The sequence below is a fragment of the Bos javanicus genome, chromosome 5 (genome assembly GCF_032452875.1).
Source record: "Bos javanicus breed banteng chromosome 5, ARS-OSU_banteng_1.0, whole genome shotgun sequence".
NCBI lineage: Eukaryota > Metazoa > Chordata > Mammalia > Artiodactyla > Bovidae > Bos > Bos javanicus.
The window spans coordinates 40,889,948-40,911,940 of record NC_083872.1 but is presented as its reverse complement, the minus strand read 5'-3'; the positions used below and the strand labels follow the sequence as shown (position 1 = coordinate 40,911,940).

General features: G+C 35.6%; 1 pseudogene; it reads right to left on the bottom strand.

The window, feature by feature from the left end:
* Window positions 1-4,259: 4,259 nt before the first annotated feature.
* LOC133247523 (heterogeneous nuclear ribonucleoprotein A1-like) lies at window positions 4,260-5,668 on the bottom strand (annotated as a pseudogene).
* Window positions 5,669-21,993: the final 16,325 nt, after the last annotated feature.

Genomic DNA, 21,993 nt, shown 5'->3' with positions numbered 1-21,993 from the left:
TTTTATTGACAATGGATGTTGTATTTATAACATCTTGTCAGCTTCTATCAAAGCAAATTAAGCCATAATGTTGTATAAGATCATCTGCTATCTTACTTGTGAAGTGCTCCTTGATCTTTGCAGTTAGAATTACTTCCTCTTTTCTCTTTTACCCAATGCCAATCGTTAGAATTTATGATCTATAAAAATGCCTCATGCTTTTCTCACATGCTTCCTATGAGATTTTGAGCTCTGTAGTAGTATTATGACGTTTTACTGTTGTGGTAGTTGCACAGTGTGTGAGAACTTACTCCTGGTTGCTCAAATGTTTTAGCTGAATATGCTGCTGCTGCTGCTGCTGCTAAGTTGCTTCAGTCGTGTCTGACTCTGTGTGACCCCAGAGACAGCAGCCCACCAGGCTCTCCCATCCCTGGGATTCTCCAGGCAAGAACACTGGAGTGGGTTGCCATTTCCTTCTCCAATGCATGAAAGTGAAAAGTGAAAGTGAGGTCATGCAGTCGTGTCCGACTCTTTGCGACCCCATGGACTGCAGCCTACCAGGCTCCTCCATCCATGGGATTTTCCAGGCAAGAGTACTGGAGTGGGGTGCCATTGCCTTCTCTGGAATAAGTATATAAAGTTATATTAAAGACTATGTATGAGACATTGTGTTAAGCCTAGAGATTACAAAGTTCTAGTTTTTGCTCTAAAGGAGCCTGTTCAGTTCATTTCAGTTCAGTCGCTCAGTCATGTCTTACTTTTTGGGACCCCATGACATACAGCATGTCAGGCCTCCCTGTCCATCACCAGCTGCTGGAGTCTATCCAAACCCATGTCCATTGAGTCGGTGATGTCATCCAACCATCTCATGCTCGGTCATCCCCTTTTCCTCCTGCGCTAAATCTTTCCCAGAATCAGGGTCTTTTCCAATGAGTCAGCTCTTCGATCAGGTGGCCAAAGTATTGGAGTTTCAGCTTCATCATCAGTCCTTCCAATGAACACCCAGGACTGATCTCTTTTAGGATTGACTGGTTGGATCTCCTTACAGTCTAAGGGACTCTCAAGAGTCTTCTCCAACACCACAGTTCAAAAGCATCAATTCTTCAGAGCCTGTTACCTAGTGAGAAAGATACACAAAGAATAATACTGAGTTTGCCAAAAAGTTCATTTGGATTTTTCTGTAACATCTTATAGAAAAACTCGAACAAACTTTTTAGCCAACCAAAGTTCATAAAAAAAAAGTCTTTGAGATTTCATTTCACTTAATTTTATACCTCACTTGAAGAATGTTATCAGTTGTCCTGGGGATTACTTGGTGGAAATTGTATATTTGCTAGCTAGTAGGTAGGCTGTAGTCCATGGGGTCGCGAAGAGTCAGACTCGACTGAGCGACTTCACATTCACTTTCACTTTCATGCATTGGAGAAGGAAATGGCAATCCACTCTGACGGGGGAGCCTGGTGGGCTGCTGTCTATGGGGTTGCAGAGTCGGACACAACTGAAGTGACTTAGTAGCAGCAGCAGCAGCAGCAGCTTTTGTATTTTTCTGAAAACAAACATAATTAAAATAGAAAACAGCTATGTGTTAATTAAAACATGTTAAAATTTGCAAAAATTTTTTAAAAAACTTTTTTGTTTGACAGTAATGTCTTTATTTCCTTAACCAACATGAGAACAAATATGCTGTTTCCAGAGCAGCTCACATGACCCCCACCAAGAAAGCCCAGAATCAGTCTATTTTATTTGTTTGCTCATCAAATATTATATAAGCAGACTGACAGCTAAAGGGTTAATACCCTTCTGTCTGTTGTGGTTTCAATCATCCATTATCCCTGTCTCTGGCATGGACAATCTTTTCTTTTCTCATATTTTCCATTTTCTTGAGTTCTGAACTTCATGTCACCTTTAGAGAAATTTTGGATGAAATTAGGTACAATTTTTGAAGTCACTACATATTATCAGAGGTGAAATTTTCACTTAGCAGTCACTGTAGGAACTTTAATAATTCAAAACTCCCCATTTCAAATCAGTGTTCAAGAACTTTCCCTTTCAAAGCTACAGGATATTGTACAAACACCCCCTCTCTGAGCTTATCTTTCCCTAAATACTCCTTTTATTCCTCATTTTCCTGTTGCTTTAATAAAACTTCATGCTTTATTTTGCAGTACTGTAACAAAATTATTGAAACCTATTTTGAGAAATGTGGAAAGGTTAGCACTTTATCCAGTGACTACAAAATGATCTGTATTGACGAGTATTGCCAAAGTAGAGACAAAATATCCACGTGTGACACTTACTCAGAATTGTCCCGCCTCTGTGCCTCAGATGGTCCTGGCACCTTTGAATCCTGGAGAGATGATCCTGATGTGGTTTGTGGTAGGTTTTAAATGTATTGTAGACTCCAAATCAAGAAGATTCTATAGCATTTAAAGTTGAGCTGTGTCTCAAAGTAATTTTCTCAAATACCTGTAACTCCTGGGAGGAACCTCATGAGTGAAAAAAAGGTCTTGTCTCTGACATGTACTTGTGAAGAAATTGAGGTCCATTTTTGTGGAGTGACTTGTCATAAGTGCTTTGTGTTAATATATAATTAGAGACTTTATAGACTTTATAATTAGTAAAAGTTACTGGGAAAAATAAATAATTTTGTGAAACTCTGTAAAATCTCCATAAAAATAACTAGAAAGTTATCAAAAGTATGTTGACTGGTTAAGTATTTTCTTTCAGAAAATTAGAAAATCTAAATGAGTTTCATTAAATCTAAATATACTTTTCACTTATACTTAGTTCAATCTTAATAAGTTAAAAGATAAATACAATATCAATGTCAAAGTAATGTAAAATGATACTATGTAATATACATTTTCTTCAAATTAAATATTGTATCATAAAGTAATGCATAGGAAATTGGCATAATTTACTGAGTATCTTTAAAAATTGACCTATATCTTGAAATTTAGACTCCTACTCTAAAAGATACTCATTAGAATGTTATATATTTATCACATTTATTTTCCTCTGATTTCTATGTATGCATATTTCTATATTTCTCCAGAAAAACCTATTTGCCCAGAAAAACATATCTACAAAGAATGTGGTCCCTCAAATCCTGCAACTTGTTCTAATGTGGCTCCTTTTCAAGACACTGAATGTGTGAGTGGCTGCACCTGCCCAGAAGGTAAAACATTTGAAAATGAAGTTACACAGTCAAAATGAGATCTTGTTTCTACCAAGATATTTATTGAATAAATTATCACCTATTCATAATCTATCCTTCTAACATACAGGAAGGGAGGGGTAGAGATATTTTTAAAGTTAATGTACATTTCTATCTCTATAATACTACACAGATGATCTCCTAGTCCTATGCTGGGCTCAATAGGACTACTCTGTGGCTCTGAAAGTTATCTATACCCTTGCCAGTTTTCAAATTTATTAAATAGAAATGATAATTTTAAGTGTATGTTTACACTTGAAAGAACAACCTCAAAAGTGATTTCTCAATACACTGCTTGAGAATTTACTGATGTTAGTATAGTGTTGAGATTAATCTTATATAATGTACTCTAGGTTATCTATTGGATGATATTGGAGAGAAAGGGAGATGTGTGTTGAAGTCTGACTGTCCCTGTGAGTCTAATGGAAAGGTATATCAGTCAGGAGAAGTCCGCGAAGGTTCCTGTGGTTCTCTGTGGTATGTGTGTGTCTTTTGTCTATATTTTATTGATAGTGAAATAATATTAATGTATTAGTGTAACTTGAAATAATTCCCTAAATCCACACTTAAACTTTTCAGAAACAAAATTCAACCTCTTGGCATTTTCTGTGCTTATATTCTTGCATTTTTTTGAGGAATTTTTGTGTGTTTCATGTAAAATATATTAGATTTCTGTGTATCTTTAAAAGATAATGTTTTTTAGGAACTGAAATAATGTTTTGAATAGTAAACCAATTGGTGGTTGCAAAACAGAGGAAAGAATGATACAAAATTATGGTTATAATAATGAAACAATAATTATGCTAGTTTTCAACAATATTTTTAAAATACACAATTACAAACAACCCTTTTCAAATAATTTTTATATGAGGTTACATTGGTGAAGCTATATTTGATTGAGAGTGGATTTTAATGTGTCAAAGATAGTGTAGATTATTTCTCTTTTAGTTGAATAACTTGATTCTTACTTTTTTTTTAAAAAGACATTTATTCAGTGTCATGATCAGACTATTACATTTAGCAATCAACAGCATGGGTGCAAAAAAAAAAATCTACATTAAAACCCTTTGTTGGAATGCTTTACACTTTCCACAGAACAGAAACTAAAATAACCTGTTATACAATTAGTCACAAGTACAGTCCTCGAGTTTTTTGCCCATACACATGAGTATTGTCTAAAACATGTCTTCTTTGTAGCAGTTAGGCCCTGCCACCACTGTGCTTGGCTGAGTTCACACATCTGTTGTTACCTGTAGCTTCCCTGTCACTTCTCTGGCGCTCCTCTCCTGCTAAGCTTTGTTTCCTGGCAGTAATTAAAACCTTCTGCCACTGCCATAGCTACTGCTGCTGCTGGAGCCACCATAGCCACCTTGGTTTCGTGGTTTCGCAAAGTATTGGCCTCCACTATCACAGGGGCCAGAACTTCTGCCTCCAAAGTTTCCTCCTTTCATGGGTCCAAAATTTGAAGATTGATTGCTGTAATTGCCAAAATCATTGTAGCTTCCGCCACCTCCAAAATTGCTTCCGTCATTACCAAATCCATTATATCCATCCCCACTGCCACCATATCCGCCACCACCACGGCTGCCACCAAAGCCACCTCGACCACTGAAGTTTCCTCCACGACCAAAGTTGTCATTCCCACCAATACCACCTCCACGACCGCCACCAAAGCTTCCAGAACCACTTCGACCTCTCTGGCTGGATGAAGCACTAGCCATCTCTTGCTTAGACAGGGCTTTTCTCACTTCACAGTTGTGGCCATTCACAGAGTGGTATTTCTGAATGACAATCTTGTCTACAGAGTCATGGTCATCAAAGGTTACAAAAGCAAAGCCTCTCTTTTTGCCACTGCCTCGGTCAGTCATGATTTCAATTACTTCAATTTTCCCGTACTGTTCAAAATAATCTCTCAGGTGATGTTCTTCAGTGTCTTATTTAATGCCACCAACAAAAATCTTTATCACAGTTAAGTGGGCACCAGGTCTTTGAGAATCTTCTCTTGAGACGGCCCTCTTTGGTTCCACAACTCTTCCGTCCACCTTGTGTGGCCTTGCATTCATGGCCACATCCACCTCCTCCACCGTGGTGTATGTGACAAACCCGAAGCCTCTGGAGTGCTTGGTGTTTGGATCCCTCATTACCACAGTCTGTGAGCGTTCCCCATTGCTCAAAATGGCTCCTCAGACTCTCATCGGTTGTTTCAAAGCTCAATCCTCAGATGAAGAGCTTCCGCAGCTGTTTGGGCTCTTTGGGAGACTCTGATTTAGACATGACGGCAGTGGAGGCAGGAAAGACTTCACCGATGCTTTCTTGGCGGCATCCACGGGCAGAAAGAAAGCGATTCTTACTTTTAAGTTCAGGAACAAAACGCTGACCAGAGAACTTTCCCTATCCTTCATTATGATTTTTCTCTGGAACTCAAAATATCTGCAGGAATTCAAGAGACTTTCTAGAAATGTACTTTGTCCTTGTGGGGGAATAATCTGACTCAATGAAAACTAATGTATCATTTTTACTGTAATATTTTCTCAGTAAATAGGCAATGTACTATTAGTCTGATAATAATATATTAATAATAATTATGGAAAACAAGAACTATAATTTATTGAATGTGTATAGCTTTGCTGTTCAAGAGAAATATAATGTGAGTCACAAATATGATCTGCATATATAATTTAACATTTTCAGTTGATTATTTTTAAAAAGCAAAAAGAAACAAACAAATGGAATTAATTATATTCATGTACTTTACATATGGGCTTCCCCTGTGGCTCAGTTTTAAAGAACCCATCTGCCAATGTAGGAGACGCAGGTTTGATCCCTGGGTCAGGAAGAGTCCCTGGAGAAGGAAACTACAATCCAGCCTAGTATACTTTCCTGGGAAATCTCATGGACAGACAAGCCTGGCGGGCTACAGTCCACGAGGCTGCAAAACAGTCAGACATGACTTAGCAACTAAACAACACAACTTTACGTATGCAAATATTAATATTATCATTTCAGAATAAAATTATTATGAAATGTTGAGAGAATTTACCATCATTTTCAGTGTTAATTTTTAGAAGTCTACGTGTATTTTACATTTACAGAAGATCTCATTCTGTCCTGACAAGCCACATTTCACATAATCAATAGCTATATGTCTCTTTATGACTTCCCTGGTATCTCAGATAGTAGAGAATCTGTCTGCAATGTGGAAGACCACATTATACTGGGCAGAGCAGGCGGAAGTTATTATTTTGTTCAATGAAATTAGAGCTTCCCTGGTGACTCAATGATAAAGAACCTCCTGCAGTGCAGGAGGTGTGGAGACATGGATTCAATCCTTGGGTTACAAAGATCTCCTGAAGAAGGAAATAGCAACCCACTCCAATAATCTTGCCTGGAAAAATCCCATGGATAGAGGAGCCTGGCAGGCTACAGTCCATGGGGTCACAAAGAGTCAAACATGACTGAGAGACTAAAAAATAGTACAAAAGAAATTACTAGGATACCATTGTCTGAAAGACATTTTATCAAGGCTGAGATGTTGGAAGGGGAACGAAGATGGTGTAATGAAACTTAACTAGATGTCTTAGTTTAAGTTGTGAATTTTTTTTACGTTGTACTATTTATCATAAAGAAAATGTAATTGATGACATTTTCATGACCATTGCATTTTAACAGCACATGCCAAGAAGCAAAGTGGTCGTGCACTAAAACATTATGCCCTGGAAGATGTAAGATAGAAGGAAGTTTGATTACCACCTTTGATGGCGTTAAATACAACCATCCTGGAAACTGTCACTTTTTGGCCATCCATGTATGTAATAGTCTGCAACACTTGAGAAAACTGATATAGACACCAAGCTTTTTCTTACTAGTTTAAAACACAGTCTTCATCTCTATTTACTATTTAAAACAAACAAACAACCATTCAATCACTGGTTGTGTATTTCAGTATCCGCTTTGTGTCACATGTTGACATTGACAATCGTTATTACCCATGTTCCTTAGAAATTCTTTGCTAAAACTAAAACAATCAAAATCTTTATTACTATTAATTTTCTAAATATATCAGGAAAAGATTTCCTTTTCTACTTTTCTTTGTATGTGTTCACCAGTGCTTCAAATGAAACTAACTTTTACATTCCATAAAGTATTTTCCTCTTTTTTCATTATGCCTTTACATTTATTTTTAGTTTCATAATGATATTTAGTTTTATAACAGTATGATAGAGGTTATCCTTACATTTAAACTCTTTTCAATATTAAAATTTTAAATAATCTAAATTTCAATAAAAGACAGATTCCATTTTGTAGGTTGTGCCTTTAACTGGCATGAGAATAAGCAATTTTACTTAATCTTCCTGGTCAGGAACAAAGATGAGTAGAATTTGTGACTCCTGAAGTGAGAGATGGGGACTGGTGTCTGAAAAATGTCGTTACTGTTATTAAAAGTTAGTTTTCCAAATCTCCTTTCCTTTTTTGCATACTCTTCATATAATCCATGAGGATAGGGGATGGGCAAAGTGAGAGGGAAATACACAAAAATATATAGAATATTTGCTTTATATAGATTAGAGATTCCTAAATCTTGAAATAAGAACTGGAAGTCAATATTTGACATGACTTATATTATGGGTTTATAAATTAAATGCTTCTCTCCTTGGATTTAAGTTGACATCATGGACTTTCCAGAGAATAAACAAGCTGTGTAATCTCGAAGTCCTATTACACTCAATAATGCAGCACAATTCCCATAGAGACAAGATGAAAACTAAAGCTTAAAGAAAAAAAAAAGGTTAATGAGAGAATCCACCAATCATAGACTATTTAGATAGTCGATATTTATGCAAAATACTTGGACCATCTGTAAAACTCTTGGCCAATCCTAGACTGTCCCATGGACTGAACTAAGTTTCTAGTTTCAAAGCAGAGTGGTTGAATGTAAGCCTTTTGCATATTAAAAATGAAAATATGCTTTACGAATGAATCACATAGTAATAGCATATATTCAATTACATTTTAATAAGCATTTAATAAATGTATTTTTTTAACAGGATAAAGATTGGTCTATTAGTGTTGAGCTTCGTCCATGTCCAAGTGGTCAGTCAGGAACATGCTTAAATAGTGTTACACTCCTCTTGAATTCGGTAAGTTATCAGCTTCCCAAAGCAAACTTGAGTCAATTACTCTACAAATTCAGAATTTTGGAGGTGGAAAAAGAGAGGCTTTACTATGAAATTAAAACCATAAATGAGATTGATAAAGTCTCTGGAAGACCTGTATAGTTCTAAGGATCCTTGAAAGAAAGTGAAAGTGAAAGTGAAGTCGCTCAGTCCTGTCCGTGTCCGAGTCTTTGCGACCTCATGGACTGTAACCTACCAGGCTCCTCTGTCCATGGGATTCTCCAGTCAAGAATACTGGAGTGGGTTGCCATTTCCTTCTCCAGGGGATTGAACCCGACCCAGGTTTTGAACCCCGGTTTCCCACCTTGCAGGCAGACACTTTAACCTCTGAACCACCAGGGAAGCCCTCTAAGGATCCTTACGAATATTGAAATTAACATAGGCACATAACTAAGGTGCTAATTACAGGTCAACCTTTTCCACTTACTAGATTATTAAAATCTATGGCCCTTTTAAGAAGACAGTTATATTTGCTTAGAATTTCATGTATTTGAAACTACCATTTTAATTGGAGATGACCTACATAGGGAGGGAGAGTACCTAGCTTGATCTCTGCTACTTATAAGTGGGTTGACCTTTGGAAATCCAAGTTATCTTCTTGGGTCATAGTTTCCTCGTCTACAAATCAGGGCTGAAAAGTCCTTTATAATCCTCCTTTAAGAATTGATATAAGAAATGCTTTAAAAATGTTTACTATTTTAGACATTTATAAGTTAGTCTATTACAGTGAAGCTTTATGGGAAAAATTTTAGGTTCATTTATTAATATTATACTTAGATGTATCCATATTGAAAATTAATATGAACTAACAATATGCTTTAAATATTAGTCTGTTCAAGTTGACAAATACGTGTTCAACAGAGATGGAACAGTCACAAATGACAAGTTTGGAAATCTTGGTTATTATTATTCAGGTAAGTTTAATGATATCACTTAAAATATTATAAATGTAAAATGCATTACTTTATTCCATTTTTAACTATGTTATAAATGTTTCTGTTTTAAAAGATATATTCAGTATATAGGCATTTTAAGAAATAAAAACTGTTTAACATATTAATTATTGCTATTAATATAAATTATTACTTTAACAGACAAAATACAGATCTTCAATGCATCTTCCTCATACCTTCAAGCAGAAACATACTTTCATGGAAAAATGCAAATTCAAATTTTTCCTGTGATGCAATTGTATGTTTCTATGCCACCTAACCAATTCACAGATACTGTAGGTAAGTCCTATAGATATTTTTTACATTAATTTATTTGTTTTAATTGGAGGCTAATTACTTTACAATATTGTGGTGGTTTTTGCCATACATTGACATGAATCAGCCATGGGTGTACATGTGTTCCCCCGTCCTGAACCCCTCTCCCACCTCCCTCCCTATCCCATCCCTCTGGGTTGTTCCAGTGCACTGGTTTTGAGTGCCCTATTTCATACATCAAACTTGGACTGGTCATCTATTTCACATATGGTAATATATACGTTTCAATGCTAATCTCTCAAGTCATCCCACCGTTGCCTTCTCTCACAGAGTCCAAAAGTCTGTTCTTTACATCTGTGTCTCTTTTGCTGTATTGCATATAGGGTCATCATTACCTTTCTAAATTCCATATATATCTGTTAATATACCGCATTGGTGTTTTCCTTTCTTACTTACTTCACTCTGTATAATAGGCTCCAGTTTCATCCACCTCATTAGAACTGACTAAAATGAGTTATTTTTAATAGCTGAGTAATATTCCATTGTGTATATGTACCACAGCTTTCTTACCCATTCATCTGCTGATGGACATCTAGGTTGCTTCCATGTCCTGGCTATTGTAAACTGTGCTGCAATGAACATTGGGGTACACCTGTCTCTTTAAATTCTGGTTTTCTTGGTGTATATGCCCAGCAGTGGGCTTGTTGGGTCGTATGGCAGTTCTATCTCCAGTTTTTTAAGGAATTTCCACTGTTCTCCATATTGGCTGTACTAGTTTGCATTCCCACCAACAGTATAAGAGGGTTCCCTTTTCTCCACACCCTCTCCAGTATTTATTGTTTGTAGACTCTTTGATAGAAGCCATTCTGACTGGCATGAGATGATACCTCATAGATATGTTTTTATTCCAAAGCACTAGTGTAACCATCTGTTGTAATTTTCAGTTGTCTCCATTAATAGTAGACTGTAAAACATTTTTACTTAATCTTTCCTTCCATATTTCAGTAAAATAACCTAACATACAGTATAGATAGCTTTATTTATTAAAAAATCTATTTTCATAATGGTTTTCAATAATTTAAACATCTTAAGGTTTTTAAATTAAGGATTTATTGTGAGATTTGATAATATATGCTATATATAAATTTGCTAATATGTTACTAAAACTGATTTGTGGAAGAATAAATGAAAATATTATACATCTTTTGAAAATCCATTCCAACAAGTTGTATTACAACTTGTCTTTCTGTTCATAGATTATCTTTCTTTTACTGAGGTTTTCTGTTTTTCTGAGGTTTTCTATCACAGAAATCAGTTTTTACATACTGCCACAAATATCAAACAAAACAAAGAAACCTTGGCAAATTCCACATTTACTCATTTAAAACCATCTAAGTTTTTGCAAGATACTTTTGCTTAACAAGTGAACATTTTTTACTTATTTATACATAGGCAAAAAAAAAATGTAATTCAAGGGTCAGAATGGTCCAGAGAAGAAAAGCGGGTAGCTCTTAACATGATTCAACTCTTCACAATGAAACTAAAAATGTGTAGTCATAAAGTTTCTACTTTAGGCATGTTTTCTAAAGCCTTGTCAAAGGAGGTTAAGTTACAGCAACAAACAGGAAGAAAACAATATTCATGTCAAATGGTGTTTCAGTGCTCCTGGAATTATAAATGGCAGTATTAACCTGATGTGTCATGAAATTTTACTTAAATGTATAAAGACTAACCAAAACATACTCTCATGTGGCTCATACGTGGTTTGATTTGAGCAAAGAACTGAATATGAATCCAAAGGTGAGAAGATGCTAAAATTTGTTCTGTGCTTTCTACAGGACTCTGTGGTTCCCACAACAACAGAGCAGAGGATGATTTCATGTCAAGTCAAAACATATTAGAAAAGACATCTCAGGCATTTGCTAGTTCTTGGGAAATGATGCCTTGTCCTAAAGCTAGCACTGCTTCATGCATCAGTATAGAAAAAGGTAATGTTTATTGAACCTCAAACTCTGTAATTAGATATTTGTTATTGGAATTATAAACTTATTCTGGTAATAATATGAAACTACTAGATAATCTACTTTTTCAGCTAGTGTTTGTGAACTTTTTCAGCTTTAGAGGGAACGGTGGAGAAACAATTTGACTAGCTGATGGCACTCTTAGAAAACAAGCTTCTCATTCGGGAATGGAGGGAGGAAGAGACACTGTTGTCTTCTCTACCCATTCTTTTCCTCTGTATACAGTTTTCTCCATAGTTTTAAAATGATAGGGTTAGAGGAGACTTCACTCATCACTTCTTTTTATTATTTCTATTTTATATAGTTGTAGAAGGGATCATTTCTTTGAATAGCGACACTCACCCAAATTGTTGAGACACTTCGCGGTACAGCTGTAGTTACATCCAGTCTCCTAACCACTGCCATCATGTATATTAGTTATACCAACCCCCAAATAGAGATTTTAGTGGAAAAGCTGTACCCTTATATGATTCTGCTGACATTTTAGCTTACCAAGGACTTTCATACATATTATTGATAATTCAATTTATTTCTACAAAGAGTGGTGAAGGATGTGGATGAGGTTATTATTCCCATTCATGTGGATGGTGATATGGAGATTTAGATAGAGTGTTCTATATAAGGTGTAATCCAAGTGTTTTGAGTCCGAGTCTTTCTCTAAATGTTCCTCTAGTGTCATTGATTTTAACATATGCTTCATTTTATGTTGCTTCTTTCATAAATAATGGAATGCAATGGAAGGTAAGTTAAAATATATTATAATGAAATGTTATTTTGTTATTTCTTAATTAATCTGCTTACTTGAAACAAATATTTAATCAGTTTATAAACTACTAAAGTGACTCCTTTTGAAGTTTCATTTATTTGTTTTGATTTAAAAGATGAGTTGATAAATGCATTAACATCAGTATGGTAATGCACATTTCAAGGTTTTGTCATTATTTTATTTTGTGGGTGTTGCAATGAAAATAAAATGAGAATAAATAAAAAAAAAGATATACATCTCACAAGAAACCAAGCCAATTTATGTTAAGCAGACTATATGTTAACACTTTTGAGAGATATGTAAATAACTCTTTCAATTTTCAGTGTTTTAAATATAACTTAATAAAATAAAATACAGAAAATTAAACAATAATAAGATGTTAGTAATATTTACACAAAAGCATTGATACCTGGTTGCAAGTTTATCAGAATTTTAAGAATAATTGGCCTCAATGTCCTTTTAATAGGTTCAGTCATTGTCCTTGATTGCTTCTTGGTGATGGTCACTTTTAAAAGTCAATCAGCAAATAGTTAAAAAAAATTCTAGCAATGTTTGTGCTAGTCATGATCATCATCCTTAAGAATTTGCAAACCACCGAGCAAAACATTTTTAACTTAAATGGTTGTTTTGTGAATTCTATCTTCAATTAATTTAACAGAAGACTATTGATAAATCTGCCAAGTATCAGTTAAGCAGCTAAGTGAAATTATTGTATTTTAATTATTGATAATGGTAAACACTGATTTGACCTTCTGGGGTGATAGCACCAACCTTTCATAATTTAACATAAATATGTACTTTAAAGTTACCCAAATAATCTGGTTCCCTTATTCATATTTTATATAGAAATTGCACTTTAGAAAAAGGTTAACTGATTTAATATAAAAGTCCAAAGCTAATAAAGATTTGTTTCTTATTATTATATCATGTTTTTTTTGCATGATAAATTATAGCATAACACTTTAAAAACCAATTGTTCTAATAAAGACACAAAGCAGAGTATAGTTTTAAAAATCTACACTTTCTCTTTTAATTAAAAAATTATGGTATTTAATCTAGTGTTGGGTGCATTAATTTTCTTCCAGAACGATTTGCTGAAAGGCACTGTGGAATTCTTCTTGATTTGAGTGGTCCTTTTGCTTCTTGCCATTCAATTGTGGACCCTAAACCATATCATGAGGTATGTGAAGGTCTAACATTAACAGCCCTTTTTGAGAAATATTTTTATAATACTAAAAGAAGCATCAGATATTAAAAATGTTCAAATAATGGCCATTTTCAGTAGATTAACACATACATTTAAGTTTAAATTGGATTATATTACTTTATTCAATTGTTAGATATACCAACTCAAAAAAGAGGGACTAGAAAATAACCCCACATGAGGAAAATATTGAATAAGTTTCTCTAAGTTCTTGGAAAACTCAGTTAATATTTGATTTGCTAATTTGCATATTTTGAGACATAAAATAATTCCAAAAGTTTCAAGGACAAAATATTTTCCAGAAGAGGAGTGGCTATAAACTGATTTGTTATACCAGTTTACCTGTTCCGAATATTTTCATAATATAAATTTGTTTCTTATTTTAAAGGAATGCAAAAAATACACTTGTACTTGTGAAAATAGCCAAGATTGCCTGTGTACAATTTTAGGCAACTATGTGAAAGCATGTGCTGAGAAGGAAACTTCCATGGTAGGATGGAGAGCTGGGCTATGTGGTAAGCAAAATAGAGGCTTTAGATTACTTTCTTCTCAGTTTTACAACAGGTGTGTGTGTGTGTGTGTGTGTGTTTAGTGTAGTTTGTTGCTGTTGTTCAGTTGCTCAGTTGTGTCTGACCCTTTGCAACCGACCTCATGGACTGCAGCATGCCAGTCTTCCCTGTCCTTCACAATCTCCTGGATCTTGCTCAAACTCATGTCCATTGAATTGGTGATGCCATCCAACCATCTTATCCTCTGTGGTGCCCTTCTCCTCCCACCTTCATTCTTTCCCAGCATCAGGGTCTTTTCTAATGAGTCGTCTCTTCACATTAGGTGGCCAAAGTATTGGAGCTTCAGCATCAGTCCTGCCAATGAATATTCAGGGTTGATTTCCTTTAGGACTGGCTGGTTTGATATCCTTGTAGTCCAAGGCACTCTCAAGAGACTTCTCCAATACCACATTTCAAAAACATCAATTCTTTGGTACTCAGCCTTCTTTATAGTTCAACTCTCACATCCATATGTAGTTTAATTTAGTATGTAGTTTAATTTAATGTATAGCTTAGGTGTGTGTATTTACAAATTTGTTTTTGGTTCTTTCAAAGATGATTTTCTTTATTTTTAAATAATGGCAACACACTCCAGTATTCTTGCCTGGGAAATCCCGTGGACAGAGGAGCTTGGCAGGCCACAGTCCTCAGTGTTACAAAGTGTCAGACATGACTTACTGACTAAAAAACATGTTTGTTTAATCCTTGCATATTTATTTCTTGATTTATTTCTTTAGTTCGTTCAGTTCAGTCCCTCAGTTGTGTCCGACTCTTTGCGACCCCATGAATCGCAGCACGCCAGGCCTCCCTGTCCATCACCAACTCCCGGAGTTCACTCATGTCCATAGAGTCGGAGATGCATTCAGCCATCTCATCCTCTGTTGGTCCCCTTCTCCTCCTGCCCCAATCCCTCCCAGCATCAGAGTCTTTTCCAATGAGTAAACTCTTCACATGAGGTGGCCAAAGTATTGGAGCTTCAGCTTCAGCATCAGTCTTTCCAATGAATACCCAGGACTCATCTCCTTGAGAATGAACTGATTGGATCTCCTTGCAGTCAAGGGGACTCTCAAGAGTCTTCTCCAACACAACAGTTCAAAAGCATCAATTCTTCAGCGCTCAGCTTTCTTCACAGTCCAACTCTCACATCCATACATGACCACTGGAAAAACCATAGCCTTGACTAGATGGACCTTTGTTGGCAAAGTTATGTCTCTGCTTTTGAATATGCTATCTAGATTGGTCATAACTTTCCTTCCAGGAGTAAGCATCTTTTAATCTCATGGCTGCAATCACCATCTGCAGTGATTTTGGAGCCCCCAAAAATAAAGTCTGATGCTATTTCCACTGTTTTCCCATCTATTTCCCATTAAGTGATGGGACCAGATGCCATGATCTTCGTTTTCTGAATGTTGAGCTTTAAGCCAACTTTTTCACTCTCCTCTCACTTTCATCAAGACGCTTTTTAGTTCCTCTTCACTTTCTGCCATAAGGGTGGTGTCATCTGCATATCTGAGGTTATTGATATTTCTCCCGGCAATCTTGATTCCAGCTTGTGCTTCTTCCAGTCCAGCATTTCTCATGATGTACTCTGCATATAAGTTAAATAATCAGGGTGACAATATACAGCCTTAATGTATTATATCCAGTCTTGGTTCCCTCTAATTCAATTTCTACAGATAAATCAGTATAATCTTTAAAGTAAAACCAAATAAAACTAGCCTGATCATGTGACATTTCAGTCTAAAACAAGTCAGTGGCATTTTATGGCTTTCAGGCTAAAAACCAAACTGCTTACAAGGTTTATAGTTTCTATTCTCTTACTTGCTCTTTGAAAGAATTCCCCTCTCTTCTGTGGGGTTCTCTGGTGGCTCAGAGGTTAAAGGGTCTGCCTGCAATGCAGGAGACCCGGATTCAATCCCTGGGTCAGGAAGATCCCCTGGAGAAGCAAATGGCACCCCACTCCAGTACACTTGCCTGGAGAATCCCATGGAGGGAGGGGCATGGTAGGCTACAGTCCATGGGGTCGCAAAGAGTTGGACATGACTTCACTTTCACTTTCCCCTCTCTTCTAACTTAAGTCGGTTCTCCAAATATAGAATTCCCTTTCTCTAGGCTATCTTCATGCTGTCTATCTGTCCCTCCTCTTCACTATGGACAGGTTCCCAGCTATACACACTCAGAGCTTCCTATTTTGCTTTTTAGCACGTACCACGATTGTCTTTTCCTAAGGAATATAAGCTGCCTGAGAGCAGTGAAGTATCTTGTTTATGGGCTTTATCTCCAATGGAATGTGTAAACATTATAGCAGTGTCTCAATACTGACAGAAAAAAAGGACAAGTACCTTTTCCTTTATTATTCATAACTCATGGTTAATTCACTATAATACTATACATCAAGTCGAATTAAGATTATTAGTTACTCTGGATATTTACATGCTGACCATATTTTCCCTATACCAACAGATCAATCTTGTCCTAGTGGCCTAGTTTTCAAGTACAACGTAAAAACCTGCAATAGTTCTTGCCGATCATTGTCAGAAAGAGATAAGAGCTGTGATATGGAAGGCATTTCAGTTGATGGATGCACTTGCCCTGATGGAATGTACAAGAATAATGAAGGAAATTGTGTTTCAAAATCTCAGTGTGACTGCTACATAAATGATGAGGTCATGCAACCAGGCAAACTCATCCATATTGATGACAATAAATGGTATGGAAATTACATATATACTTGTTATGACTTTAAAATCAAGAGACTTTGCTTTTCAAAGAAATGGTCTTTTGCTAGGATGAAATCTTCTTTAGACCTGCCACATTTTAAATTTTGTATTTCTCATTAAAGTTTAATATTACCTGGAGTGTACATTTCACTGTAATGGCCATTGCTGATATATCCCACTCATGTTTGGTTTTAAATGACAGTAGCAAAATATTCTAGGAGCTGCTACGTACAGAGAATGCAAAGCAATTTCATATTCAGGCAATGCTTCCTAGTTGTCTCTCAGCATTTATCGTTCAACAAACAGTTATTCAGTAAATGCCTACCATGTGCCAGGCTTTGTGCTAAGCACTGGAGTTGCAAAGATGAGTGGTCATTGTCTTGGACTCAGAGTAAGCATCATGCAGACTATTGCAAAGAGGCTTATATACTATCATATGGTACCAGAAAGGGCCAGTTGCTACCTCAGGAGATTTAAAATAGAAAAAAAGAAAAAAAAAAACAAAAAAACACACAACTTCTCAGAAGAGACCAGCATTTCAGTTTTCCTAAGGGATGAATCTTTTTCCTGACAAAATTGGAGTGTGAAGAGTGACTTCCAGTCAAGGAAACAGAATGCAGTAATGTAGGAAATGCTGGAAATAGTATTGTACATGTTGGTTGTTGTTACACAAGATTGTGCTGGAAAAGAAGAAAGTAGCCAGGCCATATTTCAGAATTAAAACTTTGTTCCAGGGTGGTGGGAGGTATTGAAAAACTATAACTTTTTGTGATGGATAAGGAGGTTGTGATTCCTGCAGTTTGGGCAAAGTAATTTATCTATATTTCTAATTTCATGTACAGAAATAGCAATTCTTAAAAACATAACTGCAAAAGTGAAGCAGTCATTCCAAAGATCTTTGGATGCACCTTCTCTCTTTTCTTTAGTTCCATGTTGATGTGTGGCAAAACCACCACAAGATTGCAATTAGCCTCCAACTAAAATAAATTAATTAATTTTAAAAAGATATCATTTAGCAATGAATAATAATAATTTGGTCATTTTAAAGGAGAACGTGTAACAACTCCTTTTAATCAACAAAGTACACAAAACATTTGGTTGGGATTTGGTTAACAATACTTTCCCAGTAAATGCTGGAGAATCGGCAGATTACCTTTTTAATAAAACTTAGGCTAGCACCTCCAAATTATGGATGGTGTTAGCATTATCCTGTTTTAAATCTCTAAAACCTCTTATTTATACTGCTGTGTGAACTAACTGACCATTCTTTGTTCTCTCTTTGTCATGTTTCTGGTACTGTCACTGGAATGTCGTATCTAAAGCACTATTCTGATTGTGCCACTTAGCTGCTCAAAAACATTGTATGGTGACAGTTGCCTAAAGAATAGAAACAAATTTGCATGTCATTTAAGACTATCTGAAATCTGGTTATAACTTACTTCTACCACTTCTCCCTATGTATCCTACCTTCTATCCAAACAAGTCATCAGAATGTGCCTTGTTCTTTTCTTTGTCACAGCTTTGCATCTTATCAGCAACATCTGTTGAAACTTACTTATCCATCAAAATCCAGCCATCTTTTTCATTTAGTTTTCTGCATGTCCATAATAACCTTATTTGTACATTCCTATAACAGATACAAGTTATATCTTATAATTTGTTACATTTTATGCATCTTTTTTGGCTTCCAAGGTGGCTCAGGGGTAAAGAATCCACCTGCCAATGCTGGAGCCACAGGAGACACTGGTTTGATCCCTGGGTCGGGAAGATCCCCTGGAGGAGGAAATGGCAACCCACTCCAGTATTCTTGCCTGGAGAAATTACATGGACAGAGGAGCCTGGTGGTTTGCAAAGAATCAGACATGATTGAGCACATGCACATGCATCTTTTGGGGGACTGTATCTCATTGATCTTATTATTCGTGATAAAGCAGGGGGTTTGTGAATGAGGGATGAAAGTTGCTATAACAGTGTATTAAGCTGTCATTGAAACTTTATTTTAATTTATAATTTTCTTTTATTTCCAGTGTCTGTAGAGATGGGATTCTTCTTTGCCAGACTCCCATTGATTTGACACTACGTAAGTTTTGAAATCACGATGCAAGCTTAAGATATCTACTTTGGTTAAAATAAGCAGATCAAGAGGCCCTTGACTAACAACTTCCTTTGTCTCACAGAGAATTGTTCTGGAGGGGCTGAATATGTTGACTGTAGGAATCCTAAGGCACAGAGGAGAGTTGATAGTACATGTAGCACTCGGAACATACCTAGTTTTGATGTAAGTAACATGGTTTAGAGTTTAGATTTTTGAAAACTTTTATTTAAAAGAAATTTTGTTTCAGTGAAGATGGAAATTAAAACATCAAAGAAAAATAATTAGAAGGTCATATTATTTTTGTGTGTCATTTTGACTTGTCAAACGCTAATTCTAACTGTATACTTGGTTTATTTGTGCATTAAGTATTAATACAACTGATAATGCAATGAATTTAGACTAGTGCCTCATGGTGTATATTTTATATTTACTCCTATAGGAGAACTTGCCTTGCAAACGCGGGTGCTACTGTCCTGAAGGAATGGTTCGAAATTCTAAAGGGAACTGTGTCTTTCCTGATGACTGCCCTTGCTCTTTTGGTGGACGAGAGTATGACCAAGGAAGTGTCACCTCAGTTGGCTGCAACAAATGGTACATAATAAAGAATTACTGTTTTATTTGTTTTGGATATTAGAAAGTATACAATCTGCTCTTATTTTTATGGGAAAGGAGTCATACTTTGGGATATTTGGAAAAATAATGGTCAGATGTAATTAGAAAAACTATTTTAAAAACAAATTTTATACAGCATTAAAAGTTGAACATCATATAATGGACAACTGCAAAAGTTAAACTGGTATGCTTTGTAGTTCTTTACAAAAGCAATATGAGTTCAGTCATAATCTTGGCATGATACAATTACCACACTGTATCATTGTTTTCTTCTAGTACTTGCATAAAAGGATCTTGGAACTGTACACAAAATGAATGTCAAACTACCTGTCATATCTACGGGGAAGGTCATGTTAGAACTTTTGATGGAAAAAGTTACAGCTTTGATGGTCTCTGCCAGTATTCATTTATCGAGGTAATTACAAGTGTGTTTTTAAACAATTTTTCTTTACTTCATAATTATTAGATGAACTCTGGGGAATTTTATTCTCAAAATGTGAATTAAAAAAAAAATGCCACATATATGTTTCCTGAAGGCAGTAAAATATAGTATAATGTAATGATGATTCTGGAGCCAGTAGGCCTAAATTTCACTCCTACCTCTGCCATTTCTCAGATGTGTGATTTACTTTGGGTACATACCTTAATTTCTCTGTGTCTCAGTTTCCGTAACTGTATGATGGAAATAGCCCCTACTTGAAACCAAATTAGAGAAAATATTGGAGCACATAATAAGTGCTCAATAAATGTTGGATGTCATTATTTTAGCAACAGTACTATCAGCAACAATGACAGTTACCATTTTATGAGTGCTTCTTTTCCAAGTGAATCTATACATTTAATCATTTATAATATAAAACGCTTATATTATTATCCGCATGAAGGAGATGAAGAAGTTGACATTTACAGAGGTTAAGCAACATGAAGAAAATGCCATATGCAAACCTAGATCTGTCAGATTCTGGAGTCCATGCTTGCTCCATAATATGGATTGTTTTGCATGAGTTTTGAGTGAATATCAAGTTTGTATATCAATATATATATATATATATATATATACACATCTATGGTATAATTCTAAGCTTGTATGGAAGTAATGGGAAAAGAACTGAATCAAAGAAGTTAGTTTGGACTCAGGCAAGACTACAGACTTGTAACAGATAACCACTGTCTTTTGGAAATTCCGTAATGTAACATATGGTAATTTATTAAGTATAAGGTGTCACTGTCTAAGAAATATTTGTCTGATACAAATATTGTAATTGAGTTCCATGTTCCTGATATAAATTATTATTAAAATTTAATTTTTAAAGGATTATTGTGGTCGTGAAAATGGCACATTCCGTATTTTAACTGAAAGCGTCCCGTGCTGTGAGGATGGACTTACATGCTCAAGAAAAATTATAGTTGCTTTTCAGGTACAGTACTATTTTTTTCCCCTAGGATTATGAACTGCCAAATAAGATTGATGTTACTGTAAGTAAGTCTGTATTTTAATTTACAGGATCAAAATATTGTCTTGCATGATGGTAAAGTCACAGCAGTCAAAACTACAGAAAGTAAGGAATGTGAACTCAATGGAAATTCATACTCTGTTCATACCGTTGGCCTGTACTTGATTCTGAAATTTTTAAATGGAATAACCATAATTTGGGACAAAAATACAAGAATTTCTGTTATACTGGATCCACGCTGGAATGTACGTATATCACTTTCATATGTGTATGTATATATATATCTATCAACATACCATAACAGAGCAAATAGCAAACAGAGAGATAGTCTACTTCAGTCATGTCCGACTCTTTGCGACTCCATGAACTGTTGCCTACCAGGCTCCTCTGTCCATGGGATTCTCCAGGCAAGAATACTGCAGTGGGTTGCTATGCCCTCCTCCAGGGGATCTTTCTGACCCAGGGATTGAACCTGTGATTCCTGTGACTCTCCTGCATTGCAGGTGGATTCTTTACCACTGAACCACTGGGGAAGTCTGCAAATAGCATGGTAGAAGTGAAATCAGTTTTGCTACTGAGAATTAGAGGACATGTTCAAAGGTAGAAAGTGGGAGAATGGCAATATTTATTATAGAGCAATGCTACATGTTTGTTCAATCTCACATGTCATATTAAATGTGATCAAAGATGATAGAATTTGATGGAAAATAAATGCAATAAACCTGATGAATTCTATTTTAGCCATATTTGGTTGCTTGGTGTATAGATAGAATTAATGCAGTTTTCAGAGCAAATATTCTAAGAACCTAAGAGTATAGTCCTGTCAGATTTGAAGCTAGTGAATGTAATTATTTTTTAATTCTTAAGGCATCTATCTTGATCAGTACTAGATCATTTTGCAATATAGGACATCTTATATTAAACGGGAGGAGAAGCTTATCTACAGATTCTGGTTTTCTTCCAAAATTTGGAATTTAAAATAAACTTGTATACAA